The sequence below is a fragment of the Lagopus muta genome, chromosome 1, assembly GCF_023343835.1.
Source record: "Lagopus muta isolate bLagMut1 chromosome 1, bLagMut1 primary, whole genome shotgun sequence".
NCBI classification, from domain to species: Eukaryota; Metazoa; Chordata; class Aves; order Galliformes; family Phasianidae; genus Lagopus; species Lagopus muta.
In genome coordinates this window covers 98,234,029-98,256,344 of record NC_064433.1, presented here as the reverse complement: position 1 = coordinate 98,256,344, position 22,316 = coordinate 98,234,029, and the positions used below count along the sequence as shown (strand labels likewise).

The 22,316-nt window shown below is 37.5% G+C and overlaps 1 long non-coding RNA gene across 1 annotated transcript; it reads right to left on the bottom strand.

Annotated features, from left to right (window-relative positions):
• Positions 1-3,011: 3,011 nt before the first annotated feature.
• On the bottom strand, positions 3,012-19,426 carry LOC125686654 (uncharacterized). The gene is made up of 5 exons (XR_007373862.1): positions 19,294-19,426; positions 18,230-18,372; positions 16,652-16,812; positions 3,343-3,395; positions 3,012-3,237 (listed from the first exon to the last, which is right to left on the bottom strand). It is a non-coding gene; the product is annotated as an uncharacterized LOC125686654 (long non-coding RNA).
• Between the last annotated feature and the right edge of the window lie 2,890 nt (positions 19,427-22,316).

Here is a 22,316-nt window from a genome sequence, read left to right as displayed (position 1 = left end):
AAATATCTGACAATGTCATCCTGACCCCTACTGGAAGCGCTGAGCGTTCGCAGGCTGAAATAGAGCAATAGAGGAACATCAGCAAACCCAGAGCAGCAGGACATCATTCAGAGATGTAACAAGTATTTCCCAGTATCTTTTCAACATTAACTACAAGACAATGTAGGGCACGGCAGTGGAGAGTTGCAGTCATATCAGCAACTAAAGAGGTCATTAAAATCAAATGCATTTACTGAGCCGCGTGTAAAGCAGCAGAGGACAACCATCTCCAATTCTATAGAAGTGAGCATATTGAAACACTGCAAAAATACTTTTAAAATCTGATCATTTATCCATATTCGTTTTTGCATGTCTGTTAAGTTAATGGAAGTATAGGGGGACAAGGAATTATAGTCACCTGGTTACAAACACTTGTATCATATAACGTGCTCCTCAAGTCCTTAATATTTAGAACTTTAATAGAAAATTCAAGTGTGAAATTCCAAAAAAAGAAACAGAAAAAAGAAAATAAAGCTACCTTCTGCTAAAGTTCCAGGTACTTAGAAAGGAACAAACCCTTCCAGGTTCGCACACCAAAAATCACAGACCCTGCACAATTCAGCTATGGTAAATCCTTGGTAAAGAAAACTTACAGCTTGGAAACTGTTAATGAAATCTGTAGGTTTGCATTTTGAACCAGCCATGTAATAACACATTAAAACTGACATCAAGCCTCCTGAATCTGTTGTGTCAAGATTCTTTTTAAAGTGCATAAAGGTGAGAGACTTGTGAGCCTGTGGGATGCTCATAGGTTGTTCTATGTTTTGAGCAATTTTTGTGTTTGCTACAGCAATTACTAGAGATAAGTCAAACGCAGAGTTGTTTTTCTATTTTGCCAGGCATACAGAAAGTCAGAGCTGCCATTCCCGCCTGCGACTTCTCTTGCAAGATCAATATCTGCTCAGCTGCTGGTACAAATTGCTATACTCCAGGAACATACATGAGAAGATACACTCCTCTAACCTCCTTTGTGTCTGTAGAATTCATACATCTTTTCTGGATACATTTTTTAATTAAAACTCTGCTTAAGAAATTATGCTGATTGAAATGCTCACAGTGCCCTCCATGTCAATATCCTCCTTTAAGTCCTTATTTGGAACACAGGTAAAAATAAAAGTAGATGAATACAAGGAACAAAAAAATAAAGACACAGTAGGACTGAAACGCGTAGTGAGCAGCTGAAACCAGTGCTCCAACATACTCTGGAAAGGGTGCATTTCACACACTATTAGCTGAAACCACCTGAAGCTATCTTGAGTATGCAATGACGCAAAGTCTTAGTGTAACAAAGCACACAGAGCTCTCAGAAAAGCTGTTTTTGGCCTGCTGCAGAGAGACTGAAAAATCCTTGGAAGAGAGTAAGAATCTTTCGGAACAGGGGAATTTGGCAAGAAAAGTATTTACAACAGTGTTATTTCAACAGAAGAGAAGGATTGCCCACAGAACTGGGAGTGCCTGTCCCTGGAGGTGTTCCAGAACCATGGAGATGTGGCACTGAGGAATATGGTCAGTGGGCATGGTGGGGGTGGGTTGGGGTTGGACCTGATGATTCTAGAGGTCTTCTCCAACCTTAATGATTCTATGCCTAGATCTAAGTTGTATTTAAATGGCACATGGATGGAAGAGCACATATTGGTGCATACCCAAAGAAAGACATTTCTTCCGAACGCAAATCCAGCACTATAAAGGCTGAAGTGGGGATGGGGATACAATTTCTTCTATTACAAGTCATGGAGCATCTCACGTCAACTTCCTTTTTACATAATACAGAGTGATAAATCTGCTTGACATAAATCACTTATGAAGGAACATAAGCTTACTAAATATATCTCTAAATCAAGGGCAGATTTTTTTTCCTCAGTGTAAGATCAAAAGCTCAAGTTATATTTAAGCTCCAATGAGAAGCAGCCTTGTTTATTGGTGATGGTTGGGTCACAGGGCCATGAAAGCCCCTGTGTTCTCATCATGCAGCATATCCATACTTGACCGTTTTGGAGAAGTCTGTGACTCCATTTCTCATCACATAAGCAGAGATTTTATTATTTAGTACCTCATAATGGCCTTAAGAGAATATTTATAATCATTACGTGTTGTTTTTAATCAACTTTGGTCCTGATCCTGCAAGATCTGTATTCTAAATCTGAACTATTTAGATCTAATCTAAAAGAAATCATAAGAAAAGGTGAAAATAAAGAAAAAAGTGATTGTTGCATTACAGTAATACAATTTCAACTCTGAAATGTCATTATAAGAACATTAGTAAAGATGGGACAAAAAGATCCTTACTTCTGATTAGTGTATTTCTTAGGTTGCTCCAAAAGTAATATTTATTGATATGGAAACTGCAACAGGTGCAATGAGCACAGTAATATTGTTTGATAGAACAAATTCTCAGTTATCAAATAGTATGTTGAAAAAGTAAACACCATTAGCAATCCATTTTTGCCAGGGATGAACAAAAGCCTACGGTGCCATGCTAGTCAAAATCCGCACCAGCATAGGTGACCCACTGTCACTGTTGCCACTGCTGAAATGCACACACAGCCTCACTATGTTCACATTCACTGGTAGTCTTCAGAAAAGTTCAACAAGCATCAATTAATGTCAACGAGTGCCATTTTTTCTGCACAGAGAAATTCAGTGACACACCTTTGATTCATGCATGCTTTCATGTCAAATGCTATTTTGTCAGGCTGCCCCTCTGCTGCCATCTGTCACACAGCAACCACATGTAATGGGATATTGGTGAGAAGGTTGAACCTCTACTGCCATACTACCAACATCTGCCTCTGATGTCGTGGGCCAACATAATAAAATAGGAGGCAGTATTTTTTGGAATAGTCCTTGCATTTAAGACTAGGAGAAAAACAAAACAAAAACAAACAAATAGCAGGCAACTTTAAAAAAACAGCCAGCATTGATTCTTTCTGTATCTGTTAGTTTCATTCACAACAGGTATTTCTTACATCTAATTAAGCCTTCAGCCACCAACATTTTATCCACTGTCACTGAGGATACAGCTTGGTCTGCATGCTTCTCCTCCTTCTGTTCCAGAAAGAGCAATTTCTGCAGAAACAGTCCAGTATTGTCATAAAAGAGAGCAACCACATCCTATGACAAAGAGTTTGTGAGCCTTTTATGTGAGCTTTGTATGTCGAAGAATCTTAGGAATCTACCCACAGTGAAGTTTTCTGGATTCTGCACAAGAGACAGAAATAAGAAATAAAATAAAGAAGCTTCTCTTTCAAGTCTCAGCTTGAATTTGTAGTATTTATATTTTGAACAGTTTGAAAAATATAGTACCTTTTCCCCATTGTTCATTAATTGTGATCCTCACCGGCACTTCACAGTCACTTCTGAAATAGAAAAGAAAGTAAAGCTCAGACTGATGAGGCTTTGAATTGCTGCAACCTAGCAGTTCAGTTCTTCAGCTCCCATCTGCAAAACCTCAGTGACATAAAATAGAAGAGACCTGGCTGAAAACAGGAGTTTGATTTTCAACATCGTAAGGTCTTCTGAAACAAATTCTACCCAATACTTCAGAACAGTAGCAGAGATAATGGCTGCATATCTACATTCAGAAGTCTCAAGATGAGCAACAATGTCTGATTTTGTTAAGTAAATCAGGAAAGAGATTGGTTCTCAGAAAAAGTTTGTTAAAGAAAGCATATCTCCCACATCTTTGTTTTTGACCCTCTTTACCTGTTTAAGATTAGAGCATATATATTTCAAATAAATCTTCCAAATACTGAGTGAATCTTCTACTATAAATCAAGAACAGTTCTTGAGCTGAATAGCTATGCTGCAGATTGGCAACATAGCTTCCAAAGTGGATATAAATAAATGAGTCTTCTTTTCCTGTTGCTTATAGACATAAGGTTTCAAAATACGGATATTTGTGCTGTCAATTTTATCTAAGAAGATAAAATTAACTACTAGTTTGAAAGATGATTGACATTCAATCTGTACTTACCTTAGCCAATGGTCTAAGATGCAAGGATTAAAAAATGCATTATATTATTTGTTATAATTAGAAAAGGATTATTTTTAGAACTATTCTAACTTACAAAATTGCTTAGAGCAAAACTATTTTCAACTTCATCTTACACCCATTTCTAAAAATTTACAAATCCAGTGGGAGTATTTGATAGGCAGTAAACTCAATAAGGAATAGCGATGATAGCCAAGGGTCATATTGCTAGACAGAAGCCTGAGAGACTTAGACTGTACTTCATCAGTCTGTTTCTATAAAACATGATGAAACCAAGTTGCTTGCACAAGGGAAGAGAATGCCATGGAGAGAAAAATACATATATTAGGTGATGTGTTTTTTGTCTTTACAAAACAAAATAATATCCCTCCTGCTAATTATGGCTTTGACAGGAAATTTCTTCCTACTGCAGTATTTAAGGGCAAAGAAATTAATACAGAGATTTCTGAGGCTTAACAATCATTTCATTCAAAGTCATGCTTTTTATTTTCAAGCTGATGGAGTTTGAGGTTTTGTTTTTTTCTTTTTGTCTTTTTCTTTATAAGAGTGGTATTTGAACAAGATATAAGTATTCCAAATCATGTCAGCATTACTTTTAAAGTACAAATGACAAACAGCTCTGAAAAAAATATATATATTTAGATACAAGATATTTGTTTCCAGTTGAAAACAGAAGAGTCCCAAGATAAACTTTAGGTTGGATATCAGGAAAATGTTCTTCACCAGGGGATCTTAGCCATGGCTGAGCCCAGGACAGCGGTCGTGGCACTGAGCCTGTCCAAGTCAATAAAACATCTGGACAACAGCCTCAATAACATGGTTTGATTTTTGAGTGGTGCTATGTGGAATCAGAAATTGGAGTCTATGATTGTTATGTGTCCTTTTCAAATCTGGATGTTAATAGACTCATCATAGAACCACAGAATGGCTTAGATTGGAGGGGATCTTAAAAATCATCTTGTTCCAACCCTCCCTGCCATAGGCAGGGTTCCACCCACTAGATCGGACTGGCCAGGGCTCCATCAACCTGGCCTTGAACACCTCCAGAGATGGAGCATCCACAACCCTCTGGGCAATCAGGAAGATTCTTCTCCCAATATTTTTGTTAAATCAGTGTGGAGCAGGATTTCCAATATCCAAAACTCCAAATCCTCTGCCTATATACCTGAAATATTTGAGTATCAGTGTGGGGAGTGAAATACGGAGTTAGCTGTCCATAGGCAGCCTACTGCCATGGGATCAACTATGGTTTGATGGTTCAGCACCTGTAACTGTAAACACTTAAACATCTAAATTCCTTGTGTTCAGGTCAGGAAAATTTGTTCTCTAATTTTTCTGTGCATCGATCTGATCTCTATCAAACAAACAATTGTACTTTCTTCTCATCAGAGGAAGTCTTGTGTAATGAAGTTACAAGGAGCTTAAGCTTTGTTCCTTTCCACACGTACAGAAAGTGAGACAGCAGAACCACAATTTCGGCTGGACTTTTTAAGCACAACTACAACATAAACAACTCTCCAAGTCCTTTTAATCTATTACTCTTTCTTAACAGTTACAGCATATGGAAGAAATTATGTAAGGCACATAATCAAAGAGAATGTTTTGACAGTGGAAATTGATAAATTGTTTCAGTCTCAGTGCAAAAGATTTATGGTCCTCAACTGGTTATAGCATATCTATCAATATTTCTACATGAATTGGAGCTGTAGACAAAAACACTACCTATCCACGCAGTCGCATATTAGCAGTCTAATAGTGATAGGATAAGGGGGAATGGCTTTAAACTAAAAAAGTTTTTACTCAGAAGGTGCCAGAGGCACTGGCACAGGCTGCTCAGAGGAGCTGTGGATGCCCCATCCCTTGAGGTACTGAAGGCCAGGTTGACCTGGTGCGTGGCAGCCCTGACAATGGCAGGAAGTTTGGAGTAAGATGATGTTTAAGGTTCCCTCCAGCCTAAGCCACTCTGTGATTTTATGATGATTCTATAATTCTAAGCTTTCCATAAAAATAAAAATCACGTGTCAAAATAAATTAATTGGCTGCACCATTCTTGATTTTTTTTTTGTTTGTTTTTATTTTCCTTAAAGCTGTATCTCCTTCTCATGACTTTCCCATTAACCCCAAGATAGATTCATTTTAGATTCAGTTTTGCTTGGCTATTTGTCATTCTTCCTTTTGCTCTCCTACAGTAACTTCACTCTAGGGAAAAATAATCAACCAAGACACAGTATTTTTAAAAGTATTTCTGTGTCTAAATTTTCATATTCTGTAATAGTTAGAAAGGCTTATCCTCCAAAAATGAATCCTTACTATGCACATGCAATTCCAAGCATTCAGATTGTCAACAAATCTGAAATTGCAAGAGTGTTCTGGAAGAGAGTAATATTTCACTGGTCTTTTTAAATGCTGAGATGCATCAGTTTGCAGGTCAATCTGATCATCTTCCAGAGGTTCAGAACACTTTGATCTGTTTGCTTCCCGTGTACTTTCAACCCCACTGAAAATGCCTTAAGGTCCCACTTGATAACACTCATGAACCAAAGAGCACTATAAGGGGAATGTGAAGAGGGTAAATTGCATTCATGTCACAAAGCATTTTCACTGTTTTCGAGGAATCTAAGCTGTAGGCATTTTGCTGTCACTAAAATAAAAGACTTTTTCCTGAACTCAAAATCTGAAGAACAAAATGTTAAAAAAGCACATTAAAAAGCAGCATCAACAGCCACTCAATATTTTTCAATCTAAGGGAAGGGCTAAGAATGTTTACTACAAGAACATAAAACAAATATAATAATAATTAAAAAAAAAAAAACACATATCACCTGAGAGTTTATTCAATTAAATTCACATATACATGCCAAAGTAAGTCTTAATTACATTGTGTGGAGCCACAGAAGCAAAGCTAGGTTTGATAAACTAATGTTGGATCTTACCACTGTGCAGCTTGCATTAGTCCCTCCCTCCCCATTTGTCCATTTGGTCCCTGGAATATAATCATTTTATTTACAGTATAAATTGTCCTCCTACTGAGAAGGACAACATTGCATCTCAGCTGAGCAAGTTCAGTGCCTTATGTATAGTCTAACTTTAATTATTTAATTTTTCATAACCCACTGAGAAAAAGAGCTAAAGAAAGTTATTTGTCCTAATTCCTTCTGCACACTCGGGAAGGGAATTCCTTTGGGCTCACAGTCTCAGGAAAATAAAGCAAATGCTACCCCCAAGCCAAGCAGAGTGAGGAGACAAGCATTTGTTAAGAGCATGACGTTATGTCCCTACAATGCGCAGATTGCCTCTCCATCCTCTTTGAATCTTTAAGGAAAAATAGACCTCACACCACTTGGATAGCTCTAAAATACATGTACTTATGTTTTAGAGAATAATTTGTTGTTGCAGTGAGTTACAAAATAGTTTTCCTGAGGATTACCAACTTTTATGTATTTGAATCAAATTAGTCAATGGTCCACAAATAAACTGAGATCCCTTTTGCATTCTTTTTCATTTTCTGTGGAAAACAGGTATAATGCTAACCTTCCTGTTTTATTCGCAATATAAAACCTCCAATATATATGTTAAAACTTATTCCAACATACGTCTCACTCTTTAAGAAGTAGTAAGTTAAAATAACTGGAGCTACAAACTGCTAAGCCACAATTCAGGGAGCAAGCAAACACCAAAGAAGCTTCCAGTTAATGGTGTTAATTCCATTTAATCCAGTTGCAGTTAATCAATTAACCAATTTGTATTTAAACAAGAATAACTTTCCCCTTCACAGTCCCACTGCTTCATTTACAGCTCTAGTTTTAAAACCAAAAAGAGGATTTAAAACTACACTAAATCACAACTGATTTATGAAACACTGTTTAAAACACAACTTAAACAGTCAGCCACAAGTGTAATGGTGGCTGGTTCATGTAATTTATACTTTCCCCTCTGAGGGAAACAAAATTTACAGGGTTTCATTGGAGTATGAGCTTTGAATGCAGAAACAAAGTAGCTTAAGTAGCTTACTCTGAATGAGCAAAGTAAACTGAAGCCCTTTAAACACAACAATACTAGTCATAAACACTTGCAGTACAAACATTTGCAATTACTAATAGCTAACTACCTGCCAATTAAACATAAGTTGCACTGCACCCTAACCAGTATCTGTACTGGGATATCACACCATTTCTTTATCCTAAACGGTGATCATTGCAAAGTGTAACTTAAAACTAGTTCTACAAAACAAAGCATGAAATTCATAGCTGTTTGCAGCATAAACAGGTTATCATCAGACTTGGCTACAATCTTACTCAAGAGACAGTTTGAATACTGGCATTTCAGCATTTTGAGCAAGGAAATGCTGAGAAGGAATTGAAAACAGCTCTACAATCTTATGTCTCACTGGGGTATTAGATGCTAAACAGATTTCAAAGCCACCCCCACAGATCCAAGGCTGAAAAAAATGCCCATTCCTTTTTGAGTCCTTTCTTGCGGCTTGAGACTCTGACTACCTTGTCTGTAGGCTAGGTGGTCTCTTACCAGACACTTTATTTCCTTATAATAAATTGTGTGAGTTTTTATTGAACTTTCACTAGCATTGAGTAACACTAGGATGCTGTGTTTTGTGATTAAGATGAAGGAGGGTTTGAATATACAAGCCATCACATGCTATGGCACAAATTTACAATGAAGTTTGATGTATTGCTTTCCTTACTGTATTTATCAAGCATAAATTTAATGCTTGCTGGGAACTCAACACTTTTCTGTGCTTATAAAGTACAGTGAAGGCAGATATTAAGAGAAAGACTCATTAGCCTCTGCAAACCTTCCTTCCTATTCCACAATGCACCATAGAAAGCTGTGATCACAAATGTATGGGATGGGAGAGGCAGTCCAGCCAGTGAGCCTGGACATAGGAGGCAGAAGGGAGAAGGTCAAATGAGGCAAATGTCATTCACCCTTGAACCTAGACAAAGCAAAACACTTTGTATTAAATCACACATAAAAATCAGTGGATTTGATTAGAGAATGCCATTCATTCATTATGTAGCAATGAAAAAAATCATTTTTCAAAGGCAACATTTTTAATTTTCATGGCACAAAATCCTGGATTTGGGTTTATTCTTCTCATAAGTGAAAGAACAACTGAGTGCTTTCAAACAACTTAACTGGAGCTATTCAGCTTTCCCTTACCTAGCATGCCTTATATGATTTGTAAAAAGATTTCTTGCCAATATAAACAATGTTTTTATACTTTGATTGAGTTTTGAAGCAATTCCTTATTTCTTCTACATAAGGCTGAATCAAATAGAAAATAAGCATTCCTTAGCCAGAGTGGCATTACAGAACAACATACTCAACTGTTTCTCACTTAAGTAATGGTAAAAGTCACATGAATAGGCAGAAAAGAGCGAGATGGAAAAAAAAATAGACAAAAGCAAGTAGTAAAGAAGAACTCAAGGAAGGAAAAGCTCACGTTTCCTATGAGAAAAGTGCATATGTGCAAATAGCAGAAACTATACAGGGAAATGGGAATGCAAGAGAGTAAGACATAGGTTTGTTTTTTGTTTAAATGGCACATGGATTTTTTTCCTGGAATAATACTGTATGCTCACCAGTAACTCTTCCTGATAGGTTCCCATACTGTATTGTCTTATTTATTTTAAAAGGCAAAAATGTTAAAATGCCAAAGTAGTCCCATTTCAGTTTGATACGCCAAGGTCTTGCCAACAGTCAATACAGAGAATATCTCTGTATCAGGTAAAAATGAATATTTACGTCCTTTTGTGCCAAGTAGGAATTGCATCACACTACAGTTCAACAAATACCATGAGGATAAGTACAAGAGCAAGTTTCCTAACTTACTGTATTTCCAATATGTAACACTGGGGCTACACAAAGACCCTTTTCTAAAACAGACAGTGACAAAAACTGATAGTAAATGCTGTCAGTTAATCTCAGAACCACGATGATGTCAAACTACTGGAGCATTGTATACAGTTTATGGTACGGTACCATTGCGATCTTTCAATGGAATTACAGTTTTGTAACTAATCTCTCCCTATCTGTTACACTGCGCAGAAATTGTGAAGTCCAAGTACAAAGAGACTACAGGTGTGAATAATTGCACTTGAGTCTTTTGCCCCAACCATATTTCTAAGCCTGAGAGTGATAAATGGCACAGCAGTTATAAATGGGCAACAGGGTCAGTGGAACTAAAAGCTGAGAGTTCAAAGAAAAGTCACAATTCTTAAGAGTTCAGGAAAAGGCCAGAGACTGATGTTGAAATGCTTCATTGACAGATGGCCAGAGTTGTTATATTCCAATTAAAGAAGATAGTTGATTGACAAATAACCAAGGTAACACAAACATTACAGCCTCAGAGTGTTCAAATCACCTTCCTAGCCTCCAAATGTTCTAGTTTTCTCAAATCCATACAAATTCTTTCTTTGACAAAGGCTGAATACCCACAAATAAAATACCTCAAAGAGGTTTTTGCAATTATGAAATGAATCATATGAATTAAAGTAAATCAATCACATCTAAATTGGTCCACATGATGACAAAATCTAAGATGGACTCTGCCATTACGTCTATGAGTAAAATTTATCATGACAGTTTGAAGGCCAAATCTACTGACAATTTAAGTACCTAAAATGAACAGAATTCAGGAATTGTAAGTTAGACACACAAGTTCAAAAGGCTGATCCAGGAAGCAGCTTAACTAAACAAATCTGCACTTACATCTACTTCTCTGACTTACACAGTCAGAAATTCAGAAGGGGAAGGTGCCATATTTCCTCCGCTTAAAAAGCTTATCTTTAGGTATAACTAAAAATAAATAAGTAAATAAATAAGTAAATAAGAAGAATAAAAGTTTATCTTCAGGAATTCCTTAACACCATTTGTTTGGGTGTTTACAAAAATGGTTTCTTGTAACTCCCACAATCCAAGTGAATACATTGCACACAGGAGTACTTTCCGTCCTTACTGCTGTAGCTGCACAACTATAAAATAAAAAGATGAAAAGGGATGGATCTAGAAGGGCACAGGCAGGAGAGAACTCAATGACATGGCCTTTTGCCATTCTCACACAAGAGGAAATGATAAAATGGGTCCTCATTTCAACTCCAATATTACTTCTACTTTTCAGATAACAGCCTAATGTAAAAATAATTACTGTGGCAGGGCCTGGCACAATCCTGCTTCCTGCTAGATAAGATACAGATTCTAAACAAGCTACGTTGGAAGTTTCTCCAGGGGCTCTCCAGCTCTACAGAAGATTTGCTGAACAGGCTGCATTTCCAGGGTTTGCTCAGAGCTGCAGGCAGCAGACCCCGATGATCTTATCTCATGATCTTAGATTCTTTAATTTGCAGTACTAGGGCCTAAAATTGGAAATCAATTCAGATTGTGTACTGCACGTATATAAAGATTTGTATTAGGTAGAAGTGTGGATGAAGCAAAGGTCTGGCTGACCAATGCTGGACCCTGGGCGAGGGAACTCTTTACCTCTTTCTCTAACACTCCCCCCATCTCTATCTCTCTCTTTCTCTGTCTCTCTCTATCTCATTGTTTTCCCTCATAAAGTTGTCAAGTAATTGCAAAGCTTATTTTCTTATATATTTGTGTCATTTAACTGCACAGCTTAGACAGATATGATTGTGAAAGTGCCAGTACTGTTAATATAACTGTAGTATAGAGATTCTCCTTAAAACTCAAATTACTGTGTTTGGTCTAGAATGTTGTTTCACCTTAATCTATCTGAGGGATTTGTGAATCTGATCACCTTTACCTCATTTCACACATGTGACATGTAAGCATTTGCCACAAGATTCACTGGAACATGAGGAAATACTACATGGAACAGCTATTCACACCATCTGAAAATATTCTCTAGAGATTTGTATCAGCGTCTACAATTAAATTATACAAAAGAGAAATAATTGGCTGTGATCGCTATCATATTATAGATTAGCAATATGGATTAAATATCCTGGTAATAATAAAAGAATTTACCTACAAAATGAACAAAATGGCTACAACAGTTAAAATAACTTGCTTACCTTTGAAGATCAGTGTTGTGATGGGAATAAGGAACACTGTTCATAACATCCAGAACACTGCTAAATATTACTCTAATTATCACTCTTAGGTTTCCTTCATCAAAGTATTCCTTACCGTGGTACAGGGCTTCATCCTTGTTTTTTAGAAAACAACTAAAAAACACTGTAAATGTTCTTAAGTAAAACAGTAATAAGGAAACGAATGGGGAAATTAATTCCCCATCTCCCTTGCTTGTTTACACAGACCGAACTCAGAGTCTTTATGTACTCATATAATGTTTGGTTACCGAGTTCAGTCCTTTATTACATATACTAAATGGGTAGCTATGAGTTTTCTCACTGAAAATATGCTACCTTTCTTGAGCTACATATTGCTGGAGGATAGGAAAACATTCTTCGGAAGTAGCACTGTATGCTGACACATCACACATTCTTGCTTAAGCATCCATTAGTGGCAACTGTCATAGTTAACACTAGGCTACATAGAGTTGCATTACATCTCCATTACAGCTGCATTAATAGTGCTGGAATGGATAAACAAACAATACACACACCATTAGTAATCTCATATTCTCCTATGTCAGAGAACTCCACTTACTGTATTAGTTCTTTCAGTATGCTTTGGAAGATATGCTTGTCTGAGAGTGAGGCACATCTTGTTCTGCACCTCAACATCCTACAGCATTTAAAGGTACCTTTTTCAAAGAAGCCTGACTTAGCAAGCAAGGAAGCTTGACTGGTGTATAAATTATCTGTAACTTAAAATGCAAAGATTTTTATAGTAAGATTTTTATAGATTTTTATATTTTTAAAGTAAGTCATTTCTTCTTCAGCTAAGAATTTTGTAGTTCATTGAGGACTTCACTTACTTTGTAGAGGGGTCTAGTCTTAATACGTTATTTAGGATTGTCCATAATTCCATTGTCTCCTTTTGCATTTCTTCCTTTTCCATTTCCATCCCTCATTATCTTCCAAAGCAAAGCTGAGACCTAACAGACAGCACAGCTTGCTTCAGAACCCAGATTCACTCCTAATTTCACATCAGGATGGATGAAGGTCTTCAAAGTTTGTCATTCACTCTCAATTATGGACCCAGATTTCATTCATCCTAGCTCTAAAAGCACACCTCCTAGCCATCAGAGACAAGACTGAAGTGCCTGATTTGCTTGACATGAGATTCTGCATGGCAGAAAATCCTTTGTGAACACAAGGATTTTTCTCAAGTTTTTTCAAAAATTAATTCTTCTCAGTGATTCAGAAAAGGAAGTTGAACCTTGGACTCTAAGACTCCAAAACTTTTACCTGTTCACCAACTATTTTGGAGAAAGTATCTCCAGCTCCATCAGAGTTATTGGCCTTTGTACAAACACAGGAGAGACCCAGCCTGTGGACCTCAGCTTCCCAGTAGAAGCTTTCATGATGAAGTTACTTAATGTTTAGCAGCAGAACATCCACATTCCTCTTGTTTCCTATTCTCCTCCACACCTAAAGTGTGGTTGGGAAGAATTTTTATCAATCAGAATTAGATCAGATTTTTTTAATTAGAAACTTGCCTATCAGCTCCATTGATACAAGACAGACAGAGGGCAAATGAAAAACTACGCAGCCACCCTGACAATCCCTACAAAGAAGCAGCCTGTCAAAATGAAAACCAGAATTCAGCTTTAGGGACATATGTTTTTTCCCTCATAATTTCAACCTCTGAGACGGAATTAGTGATTTGGAGAGCAAAGATCAACCTTGATTCAGAGTCTAGATGTCAAAAGCTGGCAGTTGTTGCAAGGCAAATACTGAACTTTGAAGTCACAAACTTTCTTTTAGGACAGCAGAAGTCCTTATCACTCACGCTTAAATGACAGTAATTTTTCTCCAAAGTGCAGATTGCACTCAAACTCTCTCGCAGAAGACTGAACTTCCATTTGGAGAATGTTACGCAAAAATACAATTTGGCACTTCAAAAGAGACATTTGACTTATCCTTGTCTCATATGATTGCCCCTTACAGTCCTTGAGCAACTGCAGCTTTGGGAACATTTCAAAGAGAAATGTTCTAGCAACATGTTCATATGACATCAGTGCAGTTAGACTGAGCTGCTGTAATCCACATTATCATACATTTGCAAATGTACTACTGCTTAGCTATACAGATAGCTTAATTTTCTCAGCCTTATTTTTAAGCTGTGTTGCCTAATGGGGCTGATATTTTATGATGCAGTAAAGGTGCGTCCGTATTTTCCTCTCCATTGAGTCTGAAGAAAAAATAGCTGCAGCCATTTGGGATACTAGTAGCTGAAAAACATCATGATGTTCTTAAAGTTTGCATTAAAATGTAAGAAAGCAATCATCTTTCATCTCAGTGAACCATATTGTGTGTATAGGCGTATACGTATCATGTGTACAAACAGTTCTCTTTTTTAAATTTAAGTGACAGCACATGCAAACAAACACATTTTGGGCTGTATATACACTTACACTCTAAAGTAATTTTCTGTATTTGAAACAAAAGACAAAAATGAAAATCAAAAACTAGAACTCCCAGTGTCTTTCTGTACTTCATTAAAGCACTTCATTATCCATACTGCTTTCTGTTAGGTTCTCAAATATGCTCCATCCGATTTAAAACCTTATATCAAAGTTATCAAGAGGAACAGAATCAGGTCAACACATTAAACTAGATCTTTCTTTTACATCAGCTCCCAGGCAATCTTCAGATTTTCCTTGTTATTTACAAGGACATTAAGAAGGTCTTGTTCTTTCTACCTCAGTGACTTATTCTTCCCACATGCAGATGTAGAAAATCTTTAGATGCTGGTTAGTTAAATGTTCTAGCAATAACAACAAGATATTAACATAATACCTTTTATTAATCAACCTTATAAAAAAGTGTATTCTTTCTTTTCAGGAATCTGATTTTGCTATCAGAAGTGCTAGTTTAGAATTATAATTCTTAAAATAGATGAGCTAAAAAGGTCTGACACCTCAAGATACAGATACAAATACAGTCACTGTTTTAACGCACTGGGCGATTCATGAAATATGTTTACAAAAATAACTTCTCATATTAGAAATATAAAAAGGTAAGGATGTACTATAAACGACCTAGACAGAAGAGATGCTCTTCAACAAATTCCTGGGGGAAATAATTATTAACCTACATTTCCAAACATTTTACTTTTTTTGGAGGGGGGAGGAAATGATTTATATTAACAACCTTGATTTGACACAAGCCACAGAACACCTGGAAGCACATGTTTGGCTGACTTGCTTCATGCTACATATACATATTTTAAAGGAGTCTGGTCACCTCAGCTGCTCACTGTCAGTCACAGCCTGGTGTCCAGCACCCTGTCAAGTTCTTCCTCCTGTAGGTTTCCTGGATAAGGAAGCACATTATTCTGCCTTATTTTTCCCTTACAGGATTGTGCACTCAGGAACCCAGTCATTCTCATTCAGAATCAACATGCATAGCTCACACAACTCACAGATGAAGGCAGCAAGCCTGCAAACACACGTGTTGCTTAAGATTGCACACATGAGTAATCTCAAGGGATTCAGTCACATCATAAAGGTAAGTAACAGGGCCAGCACACAAGAGGTGATACAACACATTACCCCTAGAAAAATCATCAGACACCATCTCCACTATCCTGCCTGCTCTTTCCAGCATTCTTCCCCTCATCCTGTCTACTGAGTCTTCAATTCGTGAAGATATTAGATGCTACACATTGCTATTGGGTGCAAACCAGATAATTCTCTTGCAGAAAGCTCTAAGTTGCTTGTAAGAAAGTTTACAATAAACTTTTTTTTTTTTTTTTTTTAATCAAAAACAATGGATGTGAAAAAATCTGGAGCTATTAACCAGCTTATTGTTAGGGTCAGTGAATTCAACAGGAGATTTAATTGCTTACAAAAGATTTTAAAAGGGAAGGAGCCTTGTAGGCAGGTTCTGAGTCATCTCAATAGACATGAGAGGAAGAGCAAAACACAAATACAGCAGTGAATTCTGAAAGATTTAGGTAAAACCAGAGGCATATTATTCAGGAGACTATTTCCAAAGAGCATGCCATTTGTGTGTGTTTCCATTCAATTAGGCCCAGACAGACATTCAAAACCTTATCTAAACTATAGCAGAATGTGCAATTAAGGAATATATTCTACAGCAAAGATGCTAAAGTTTTCTTTCACCATCAGTTAGAAAGGTATAGTTTATAACATTAGAAAATAGCCCAACAGTAATTATCTATACAGCTTAATTACTATGCTGGTAGTAACCAGAATGCAAATACTGGGGTCCTGAAAAATAATGACAACAGATGAGTCTTGCCACTGTCACTGCCACCTAAACACGCCCAGCAGCTTGAAAGACTGGATACCAACCATTGGATTAAACTGGAAAAGATTTCCTCCCTAAGCTGCTTTTCTTTACGACTTGGAAAAAAAAAACTGTTCTGTTCTTTGTAGTTACACAGTCCAACAAAGGGCATTTTATAGTCGTCCTATAGCTCAATAGTGCAAGTTAACATCGAAGATACTGCTAACTTGGCTGGAAAATCACTTAGGAAAACTCTTACCTTATGTGGAGGAGACAAATTAAACCCAACTTTGCAGCTCGAGCCATTCTTTTCCTTCTAAGGATGAATTTATCTCTTTTCAGTTCAGTACCTCTGTGCTCTCTTCTGACCTAATTTTGCCTGTGATAAATGCCAGGGTTTCAGTGGAGTCACTTGAGCTCCTGTAAGAAAAGAACTGAAGTAAAAAATGAATGCACTCAACATTCCTGCTCTGACAGATTGCTTGTCAGAACACTAAAAGCCTTGTAAGGCTATAGGTGAGGTAAAGCCTCCGAACTGCCATTATTCAGACAAAATTGCATTTCAGTTTTCTACTAATTATTCTGTACTAACATAATGAAGTTAAAGCTCATTCAGACTAAACAGGTCTACAATTCGTACAGGCCTGATACAGCCTGTTTTATAGGATTCATTCCCAGGAGAATTGCATGGCTAGAGGACATTCAAATTAAATTTCAGCCTTGGTTAAGACAGGAGAAATACAACGATTGCATTCTACTGAGAAGCACTGCAAAGCTGGCCAAATAAATTTCTCATTCTGACTGCTTCCTTTTCTTCCCTTACCCAAGCAACCTACGGGAATGCTTTCCAAACAGCATAAAAGACTGAATGCAGCCACATTTGCTCTTGCAGAGATAGGCATGTAACGATCATGGGAGGCACCTAGTAGTGTGTCACCTCAACCCTTCTGGATTGGCCGTGCACTGTGGTGAAGGATCTGCCACCAAAGCATATGGCACAGCTGAGACCACTGACTAGATGAGACCAGAAGAGCTTCCATCTCAATATCCCGCTCTTAACATTAACCAATAACTGATGCTTGGTGAAATCCTGTGGGAAGGATTTGATTATTTTTGATTGTTTTTCTTCTATGCACCCATCTTCTGACAGCCTTGAGGCTTGCTGAACTCTGAGGGCTGCTCTGAAAGTAACGCCTCCTATGTTATTATGTTAGCCCATGAAGTCAGAGGTGGATGTTGGTGGCATGGAAGTATAAGTTTGACCTTCCCACCAATATCCTATAATGTTTGTTGCCATGTGACAGATGGCAGCAGAGGGGCAATCTGACTGAATGGCGTCTGACATGGAAGAGTGGATGAAGCAAAGGTGCGTCACTGAATTCCTCCACGCACAAAAAATGGCACCCACTGATATTCAACTTTTATGGAGACAAACCAGTGGATGTGAGCACCATGAGGCAGTGGGTGATGCATTTCAGCAGCAGCTACAGTGATAGTTCATCTGGTGAAAACGCACAGCTAATGGAAATGACTGCTGAAAAACAGTGTTCTGTAACAAATAATATGTGGCTTCATGATACATACACTTAATTCTTAAGGGCGTTTAATACAAGCATTGCTAAAGGAGTTTTTACAGTAGGAACTGCACCAAATGGTACTACTTTATTACCATGATCCAGTTCAGCAATCCATTACAAACATTCCAGAGTGCTTTTAACTTGCCAGGAAATATGCAAGTATATACAACTATTCTTCCAAGGTACTGGTTTCTCAAACCACCAAAAATTCATAGCTAGGAGCAAACTCCTGTTAAAAGGAGAAGGTATATTAATCTTACCTGACCCCACAAGAACAAATGTTGTCTGCGTATGCTGTTAACAAACATTCATTTCAAATGAGATGAGCTAGAAAATATTTTCATCAGAAGAACAAATTATCTTCTACTGAAACAGCTCCATTCTTGCTATGTCCCCACAAGCTCTGAAAAAAAAGAAAATACTCAAAAAGATTACACAAACATGTTACCTTATTTTTGAAGGAATAGTATTATCAAATTTCTGAACTACTAACAAAAGGCAGCATGACATGTGTTAAGAGTACAATGTTTCCCAAGCCTATGCAATAAAATTCCACAATGTCTTTAAAGATTCATTGAGGTTCTGAAAAGTCAACATTTAATAATGCATATAAAATTTGACTTCCAGATGTCCATGAGACAACTTTAAAGAAAACTTAGTCAATATTTAAAACAACACAGCTGAAGCTCCTCTCTTCCTTTATTGCTAGAAAGACGGGTAAACTCACATGACTGCTGCAAAACTGCACATGCACATGCATCAGTTAGGTAGCATCAAAACCTGCACAGCTATGTAAGAAGAACGGGTTTGTGAAGGTTTTTACTGTTCATATCCTCATTTCTGAAGGAAGAGTCAACAACTTCCATACACTCTGTAGCTTAATCATTTCTTCACCTCTTAGAAAAACATCTAGACTTTCAAAGATGGTTTAAGGAAATCAAGTGTTACTCTCCAGTGCCAATGATACTGTGACATCTAATGTACTAGACTCTTCTGAAAGCTCAAACTAACTCCAAATTAAAAAGAAAGTTTAAAAAGTTACAAGTATATTAATTGTTGATCACCTTGCATAATCCTTCCCCCTTTCTTTCACAGTACATAAATACCTAAGCTAAACAAAGTCCTATTTACAAAAGCACCCCAACCATTTAGAACTTCACAGAAAACAATTTTGGTTTAAATAATCATCATCTCAACACATTAATTTGGCACACAAGATGCTTTTGCAGCATTAAGACTTAAAAGCCCCGGTGCCTTATTTCCTTCTGAAAACAGTAATATTTTCTAGCGTTATTTTCTTAAAATAAATTCTACCATTACTTACACAATACACCACCTGTATTAGAATACCAGTTAATGAAAAAGCAGCTTCTTCAGAGCTTCTTCTTGCTGTCGTTAGGTTTTTGGTACTCTTTTTATAGCCATATTTTAATCTGTATTTGAATTATTCTGGCCATTTAGACTTATCCTCAAATTGCTGAATGAGACTTCAGAAAACGCCGTGGGGCTGCAGTACGGGTGGAAAAAGAAAGTCATGTTTTAAATGTATACCTCATGTTGCTCTCTGCCTTCCATGATCAATTACAGAGGGTGATAATACTTTCAAAATTGGGATTCCTGAGACACTGCTAATTTTCTCCACTTTAAAATCAAAAATGGCATTAAATTTTTGATTTAAATGTAGAGATGACCGAATTACAATTAGCACTACTATCTAAAGCAAGTTTCTGAAAGAGAGATAATTCAAATGATTATCATTTTTGTTATTACTACTATTATAAGGGCACCAGAAGTACTTAGCACCAGAAATTAGCAGTGCTGAGACCACCCACATTCATTGTCATCATGTCAGTACTACAACAGGATTCGCAGCTTAGGGTGCTGTGTTTGCAGCCCCACGCTGAAGTTTTTTGCATGGAAGCACCAGATGCATGGGAATAAATCCCTGCAAGCGTTCCCCTCTCCTTCAAGAGGAGAGAAGTACAACTAAATAAGGACTAAAGATCGGATCCCAGAAGCAGTTGTCACTGAACGGTCATCTCAACAAGGCTGTTTTGTGCTGGTATCCAAGTTGCTGCTGTTGTTTATGCAAACAGTGATCTATGGTAGCCATGCAAAAAGCCATGCACAAAATGATTCTGGTCGCTGGAATCCCACAGCACAAAAAAAAGGCTCTAATAAAGAAAAAAAAAGGAGCAAACTAGAAGCTGTAACCAACACTTCAAATCCAACTTTTATCTTTAGTATTTACCTGAAAAAAAAAAAAAAAAAAAGCTTGGCTGAAATTCCATTTAGCGCAGAAATAGCTAATAGCTGAGTAATTGCAGCGTGCACACCATAGGGAAGTATTTTAATCCTGGCATAATAACACTGAATTTTAATTGACTTTGACATTACTGTATGGTAGAGTGCGTGTTATTCTGCTTAAAACTATACTTTAAAAAACATTTTCTTTTATATTACCCAGAAAGCGATAATGTTATCTAAGGGAAGAAAAGAGATTAGATTTGGACTGTGAATACACCAGATACTGAAGGCACTCTGAATGTGATTCTGTCCCACATGGCCCTCCAACATGTACACACTTGTATTTCAGCAATAACTACATAGAGTTCTCACAGTTTCTTCAATAGTTTTTATATAGTTTCTTCAATAGTTTTTATATGCTTCACTATTTTTGAAACTAAATTTTAAAGATAGTAGTTAATATTAAAAAAAAAAATCAAAACAAAAAATCTTTTAAAGCATTTTAAGGTTGCATATTTGCAAAGCTCTGAATATCTTCAGACAAAAATGGTGATCATCAACTTTGAAGATGGAATTACTGAATCCTCACAGACAAATCTCCTCCTATGACAACATATGGTCATCCAGAATGCAAGTCTGCAGGCTTCAATCTTTCGCTGAATGTGCAGTATACTTTACTTTCTCCTTTGTGGAGGAAGAATCAGAATACACACACATATATACACATACATTTTGTGCGCAATACCAAACTACGGGCAGCAGCTATTTTGCCTAATCTGTAGGAGGAACAGATGAAGCCTAGCTTGGCAGCACACATCGAAGACTTGTTTTTAACATCTCTTTTGTTTCCTTCTAACTTCTCTGGAAGCTCGTGGTTTTAGAAGTTAGAATCAATACCCCGATCACAGATACACTCGTCAAAGTAGGAATGGTGCTGAGCACTGCTTACTTTCAACACAGAGAACAGCAGAATCACAGAATCATTAAGGTTGGAAAAGGCCACTAAGGTCATTTAGTCCAACCACCAACCCTTCACATCGTGCTCACTATTTCCCTCAGTGCCACATCCACACAGTTCTTGAACACCTCCAGGGACAGTGATTTCACCAGCCTGTGCCACTGCCTCATCACTCTTTCCGAGAAGAAACTTTTTCCTACTGTCCAACCCGAATACATCTCTTAGCAGTCTAGTCATCAGCTTGACATCAGCAAACTCAAAGACTATAGGGACAAAAAAAGGAACAATTAGATCTGTAACAAGGCATGCATATAGCTAGTGATAACATAAGGGAGGGTAAAACACAGTTTGGAGCTGTAAGCAATGCTGGATTTATTTCATGTCCCTGAGCAATACAGGTGGCTCCTTTAGGAAAAATTCTGTATCTAATCCAGTATCTCTGTTTAGTATGGTCTAGCATTAGATATGGAGATTGGTGGCCCTGCCTGTGGCAGGGGGACTGGAGCCTGATAATCCTTGAGGTCCCTTCCAACCCAAGCCATTCTATGATTCTATGATTTTGTTTGACCTTTGGTGGTCACAGGTTGCTCACTCCAGGTTAAACCCAACAAATCTGCATAAAAAGATTTGACACTCAGTCCTTTGGCTCCATTTCACCAAGAAAAATACAAAGAAGCCTGTTTTCAGTACCCTCTCAATTAGGCCCAAGATGAGAGGTGTTTAAAATAATCTGAGGTTTTACCAAACGTTTCTCAGTTTTTACCTTGAGGTGAGAAGCAAGAACAACTCCCTGTGCAATCTATCACCAAGCATTACTACCACAAGCACCACTTCAATTCCTTGCTTTGGCAAGCTTCTCCCTGAGTATTTGGTAATAAGTACAAGATACATCTGAAGAAACCTATTGCTCCCTTTCAGCAGAGCATGTAGAAGTGGAGCTCCATGCCAGAAGTACAATATATTTCCTCCCGCTCAGTGCCAATTCTTCGACAGCTTACCCTGGCAGCTTGAGGTTGCTGTTGGCCCCCAAGCTTTCCATGTGCAAAGTGACAGGAGTCCATCACCACCAGGCTGACATTGTGCCAGCCACCCGCACTGCAGCACAGCCCCCATGGAGCTCCCCGTGGAGCAGGTGAAGAAAT